At 41.1% G+C, this 6,476-nt stretch overlaps 1 long non-coding RNA gene across 1 annotated transcript; it reads left to right on the top strand.

Moving 5' to 3' along the window:
• The first annotated feature begins 4,552 nt into the window (after nt 1-4,552).
• LOC124001361 lies at nt 4,553-5,609 on the top strand. The gene is made up of 3 exons (XR_006832775.1): nt 4,553-4,771; nt 4,923-5,045; nt 5,246-5,609. It is a non-coding gene; the product is annotated as an uncharacterized LOC124001361 (long non-coding RNA).
• Nucleotides 5,610-6,476: the final 867 nt, after the last annotated feature.

The following is a 6,476-nucleotide window of genomic DNA, read 5'->3' as shown; positions in this document are numbered from 1 at the left end:
TTGAGACACTTAAGGGCTGGACTTAATCAAAGCAGATTGTGGATAAATAATAGTTCAGAAGAAACAATCTGTAAAAATTTTAAGGCATGTTCGTAAAATGCATTTTTGGTAAATTTTTCGAAAGAAAAATCGACAAATGTATCTAATGATAACCACACACAATTTGGTGGATGAAGATGCGTCTGAAGCTGAGGAAAATGAGTTAGCATGTGGGAAGAGGCCTGACTTTCGGGAAATGTCAGTTGAAGAATTGCTATCGCCATCTCGTCAAAATAAGTTACTACAATTTAATCAAGTTTGTTACATTATCTATGAAATTGGTTTTGGAATTACGTATGCATGCTCATTTTAAAGTAGTAATTCATTATATTTTGTTGACGGTAGTACAGTATGATAAACTAAGGAAAGTATACATTTTCATCAATATTTTGACATTTTATGTTTACCCTTTTGAAAATGCTCATATAACTTTTGGCCTTAAGCTAGTAGCTAGGTGGAGATGACAGACAGAGCTGGGCGTTATTAAGTTAGTAGCTAGCTAAGCAGTGCTTTAAAGTGAGAGACTTTTAGAGTTCTTTATCCCCGCCTGGTTTACAGTGTCCATATAAGTACTGGTGTGTTAGTTTTGCAGACATCAGCTAAAGGGTGGACTTTGACCTCTTTGACCAATAATACACTTATCGTATTGCTTTAATAACCCCTTGAGAGGAGAGCAAGATTATAGGTTCATCACCCGAAAGAGGAAGAGTTCATCAATGAAAATAGAGGGCGAGAGATAAAGAGCGAGAGAGAAAGTCCAGCTGCATTGAGCTCCCGTCCTCTATCTATGCCAATGTTCTGTGTGTTTTTTTCAAATGTGTGTGTGAGAATGAATGTGAGTATGTTTGTCCTTGTGTGTGTCTTGGGATGCATCAGTAAGCAAACCACAGATGTATTGTGTTGCTGCACGCATGTTAAAACGGAAAGAGCCCGTTTGGCAGTTTCATCTTGGCATTCTATGCGTCGAATGCGCCACCCATTGGAAAAATAACACTTTTGAACTTTGCCCGTGACTTCCGAATGTGTTGTTTGGCGAACAGACATATACAGATATCTTTCCACTGCCGCACGGGCAAATCAAAAGGCTTTGTTGCTACATTTTCCCCCCATGATGTCAGCAAGAGATACGGTATCATCTTCTGCAGTGTAACATTTTCCCCAAAGACCTTGCATAATCAACTCCTTTTCCAAACAAAGTTTTATGGAGACAGATGCTTTTGACAACTTCCCATATATATTTGTTTCTCTGTGGTGGACACGATTGCCTGAATTTCGGTGATTGCTTGAAATAGACAACTTGGGGTATATTGATTTTTTTTTCAAAGTTGCCGAGAGGAGAAAACGTCTGCAGTGACGGCATCCCCATATAATGTTGGACCCGAGAAAGATAATCTAGGTGTGATTAGATCTGTTTTCTGCTGTATTGTGTTGTGGTAATAGTGTAGTAAATTAGATTGACCCACTGTCACACATACTGTAGACAATATGGATAGAACTGGCTGCTATGGTTACACAAAGCAAACAGCAATAACACCTGAGGCAACCTTTGCCCTGGACAGACACACAAGGTTGGCATGTAGCCTGGTGGTTAAGAATGACCACTTTTTTTTGCAAAGAATAACAGAGGAGTTAAGAATGGGAAAATGCAACGGTAATTATCTTGAAAAAAAGCAAACAAGATGAACATTTTTGTCCCGTCGGTGTGAACTATCGACGGAGATGGTCAGTCTTCGTGAGGAGGGGAAGAGGTTGAAGGTTTTGTCAGCCAATCAATAACAACTGCCTCCACCCACACGTGGAATTGCAATGGTGTTGTTGACCCATTTTCAAAATGACATTGTCAAGAAGTCGACGTCGACGTTGAGAGCGAAGCTCTTATCTCTGTGTTTGAACGAAACCTATTTGTGTTTGTATGACGTGAATGGTCGCCATTGTCAGCAAAGGAAATTAAGTTTAGGATTGTCCGACTGTGTACATTCCTTATTATTATTTTATTTCCTCTGTTAACCTGTCAGGTCACCGCTCGCCTGCATGCTTTTTCCTAATCTCCCTGCAATCACTCTTCCCAGCTAGCACATAAGATAGAGCTTGGTGAAATGGTGGTTGTCCTATGGTTATTTTGCATGGAACCTACCCACAACTTTCTGTGAATGTTGCAGGATAGTTGCTTGGCTTTGGAAAATGTTAAGGCCTTGTGAATGTTGACCTGTTTAAAGGTCGTACTCACGTCGGCTGCGGATCACACAGTCGTCCGGAACAGCTGATGATCTTGTGCATGTTTCAGTGTTACTTGCCTCAAAGCGAGCATAGAAGTTATTTAGCCTGTCTGGTTCGTGTCACTGGGCAGCTCTCGGCTGTGCTTCCCTTTGTAGTCTGCTATAGTTTGCAGGCCCTGTCACATCCGACGGACGTCAGAACCGATGTAGTACGATTCAATCTTAAACCTGTATTGACGCTTTACCTGTTTGAATGTTTTGTCGGAGGGCAAAGCGGGATTTCTCATAAATCAAATCAAATCAAATGTATTTATTTAGCCCTTCGTACATCAGCTGATATCTCAAAGTGCTGTACAGAAACCCAGCCTAAAACCCCAAACAGCAAGCAATGCATGTGTCCTATCTGTGCTTGGAGTTCAAAAAAGTTAACCCAAAATAATCGAGCTGTGCTATTAAAAGTCTTACCCAAAACATTCAATGAAAGTTAAGGAAATATATATAAAAAACTCAAAATAACCTATAATTTTCATTCTCAGAGGGTTAATAGAACCTCACAAGAATAAAACAGAACCTCCCTGCAACCTAAAAAATAAACATTCCCAGAACAGGTGAAATTGTATTTTTCTGATCTCAGAACATTGAAAAAATGTTGCATTTTACCAATCAGGAAATGTCTGGCTTCATTCCCACAACCAATGTGAAACCAAAAATATATGTTCTGGGTTGTGTTGAAACTACTGGCCCTTATGAATTTATAAGTCATGAACAAACAAACGCATGCTTATACTACAGATTTAGACTGGTTGATGTATAGTTGATGTAAGGTTGATGTATGAATGTGCCGTTATGAGATCATCAATGTAGATTAAAATGTCTGCTGATCATTTGTGTATCAGTAACCATGTCTCCACCCAACCTTTTAACCCGAGTAAAGTACATGTCGGATACAAAAATGTAAAGAGCGGACAATTTGAAACAGATCATTTGTCTGTAAAACTTTCCAAATGTCCACAAAACAAAATGCGCAAGACAAGATGGGATCTTTTTGTGGCAGTAAAATGAATAATGCGAGAAATGTCCGTGGAAACGCTTTTAATGCGCAAATATTGAATGCCTATTAGCTGCCATTGATTCCCTTTCCGTTTGTTTCTGTTTATTGGGTTTAATTGGGTACACCTGTTTTGAGTTAGTGTTTGTTTGTAGGCTATTTAAGGGCACTAGGCCCGCTGGGTATTTGTGCGGGCTTGTTTCTTGTTATCTATGTATGAGTGTTATCAATATTTTTTCCGGACAGGTTTTAGTCCGTTGTATTTTGGGACGGGTTGTTTTATGCGCCCGGGTGTTTTGCATGTCGTGGTTCCACAGTCTATAGAATAAAATATCCACGTACTGAATTACCTGCTCTCTGCGCTTGACTCCTCCACTCACCATCGTTAGAAGTTGTAACAGGCGCATCATTAAATTCAAACAGGACAATATATAAGACAGGAGAATTACACCAGATATAAGACTGCGCCTAGCCCCCCCGGCACATAGACTATTGCAGCATAGATACTGGAGGCTGACATGTTGACATGTTGTGTGACCCTCCCACGACGTCTCGGGAAAGCATGCAGTTTATTAGGCTACAGATGAAATACATTACGATGAACTTCACAGGTTGGTGAAAGTGCAAGATGATGAGCTTGATGCTTCTTTCAAGGGTCTTATTCTCGGTGACATGATCATGGATGTTTGACTGCCATTTGTCAAGTGAAAATGATCTCACTGTCCATAATAATCTTGTAATGTATGTAGTCTATATCCACATTGTATCTGCAAGCGGTTGGCTAGAGTGGACGTGCCAATACCAGAGTGGGCACACTTGCTATTTCATGCAAAAATAATTTTGTGAGAAAACCATCAGTAGAGTTGAAAACGCTATGGAAACTCATTTAACTTCTATTCATTTATTCGGGCACATGGGAATTTAACCGCAAAAGGTATTTTTATGCGCGTTACATCATCACGCACAGCTTTTTATCAATTTGATGGAAACATTTTTTTTTTGCACATATCGTTTTTATGCAATTTTGTTTTATATTCGCATGATAATCTGTCACCAATTGGATGGAAACCTAGCTAGAGCTACCGATAGGCACCAGTGATTTTAGTTGTGTGTTCGGAAGGTTTCTCAAACCAAAGTGGTGAGAAAAGAAATACTTGCCAGATGGTGGATGCAGCCAAGAGGGAATTCTTATTTCTTTATCGCAACGGCACAGCAAACAACATTTCAAGCACTATGATTCTCAACAGGTTTCTCTCTATTCCCGACATCCTCCAGAGATCTAGCACTAGGCCCTCTCGTCCCCTGTCGAGAGCTCCCGGTATGGGCAGCACCTGTGACGAGAGGGACCAGACAGGAGTGCTGTTTGTGTCTGTTTCAGTTTCGTCCCCATCGGGGCGAACTGAGCCCTTGCTGAGCATCCAACAGAAACCCATTCCGCTGGCAGAGATGGATGGCGAACGGATCCCTGGTATGCCCCTTAAATGTTGAGAGCAATACTTTATTTTGGGAGCTGTTTGTACGACTATCATACATCCATCGCCCATGAATGTCTACACACTGAGTTTCAGTGATGTGGCTTTCAAATGGGATGATTCATGTCAGCAATGTTTCTTTTGTAGATGGAATATCAAGATTAGGGGCTGGGGTAGTCAATACGTCCAGTCGACCGAGCTATTGTCATGTTGATGGAACAGTCTGAAGTGAATGGATGGGGGGCTCGCGCTGTGCAAAACCTTAGACAGGTGAGTGACTGCACAGACACTCACACACACACACAAACAAACGTTCACACACATACATACCCACACAGTGCAATCCACCATAACAAATTCCATTTCCTTCACCGCAAAACCCACCTGTATAGATACCCCACGGACACAGAACATCTTTCTAAAGGTCAATAGGTCAACGAATCAACCAAAACTCTGTTCCACTTTTAAAGAGGTCATACCAGATGAGGGAAGAACAACACCGGGCACGTGCAGGAAAGTTAAAGATGCACTTCAGATCTGAGAGGATCGGGGGTGCAAGCGGGGAACATACCACGATCTATATGCTGAACCAACCGGACAGAATTACACCGCTCAGGGAGCAGAAAAGAAAGAGTGAATGAGGAGAAGATTCCACCTGGGGATGGAGGGATGAGGAAGGAAAGGTCAGCCAAAGGCCAGCCATTTAATTGTAACCACATGACACTGAGGCCGGTGTCCCAAATGGCACTCTATTCCCTATATAGTGCAGTAATTTTGACCAGGCCCCATAGTTGATTCATTTTGCATACCCCACCATACCATGAGACCTGTCTTCATCACTGGAAAAGATAAGCGGTTGAGTTTGATATCATTTAAAATCTTACAACCAGTGTTGTCAAACTATACAAAAATGTTTCTCTCTCTCTCTCTCTCTCTCTCTGTGTGTGTGTGTGTGTGTGTGTGTGTGTGTGTGTGTGTGTGTGTGTGTGTGTGTGTGTGTGTGTGTGTGTGTGTGTGTGTGTGTGTGTGTGTGTGTGTGTGTGTTTGGGGGGTAGACGGGGTAATAAGTAATTTTACCAATGCATGAATCCTGAACAATTCGTTGAATAATAATGTGGACAAAGTCCTCTTTCGCTCACAGGCCAACCACACGCCACATTACCTTGGCACAAATATTCATACCCCTTGACTTATTCCACGTTTTGTTATGTTACAGCCTGAATTAAAAATGAATTCAATTGTTCTATTTTTCTCACCCATCTACGCACAATACCTCATGCAGTGGAAGCATGTTTTGAGAAATGTTTGCAAACATGTATTGAAAATGAAATACAGAAATGTCTCATTTACATAAGTATTGGCAGTGATTACAGCTGTGAGTCTTTCTGGGTAAGTCTCCAAGAGCTTTCCATACCCAGATTGTGCAACATTTGCCCATTATTGTTTTACAACATTCTCCAAGCTCTGTCAAATAGGTTGATGATCATTGCTAAACAACAATTTTCAGGTCTCGCCATAGATTTAAGTCAAAACTGTAATTCGGCCACTGTCTTTTTGGTGAGCAACTCCAGTGTAGATTTGGCAATGTGATTTAGGTTATTGTCCTGTGTCTAGTGGAAAACAGATTAAACCAAGTTTTACTCTAGGAGTTTGCCTGCAGTGATTGTAATTGTCATGCATAAAAGGTACAATTAGGCCAGA

This window comes from Oncorhynchus gorbuscha, linkage group LG17, assembly GCF_021184085.1.
Source record: "Oncorhynchus gorbuscha isolate QuinsamMale2020 ecotype Even-year linkage group LG17, OgorEven_v1.0, whole genome shotgun sequence".
In the NCBI taxonomy this organism is placed as follows: Eukaryota; Metazoa; Chordata; class Actinopteri; order Salmoniformes; family Salmonidae; genus Oncorhynchus; species Oncorhynchus gorbuscha.
Note: the sequence above shows the minus strand (reverse complement) of the source record. Positions and strands in the feature narration are given on the sequence as shown.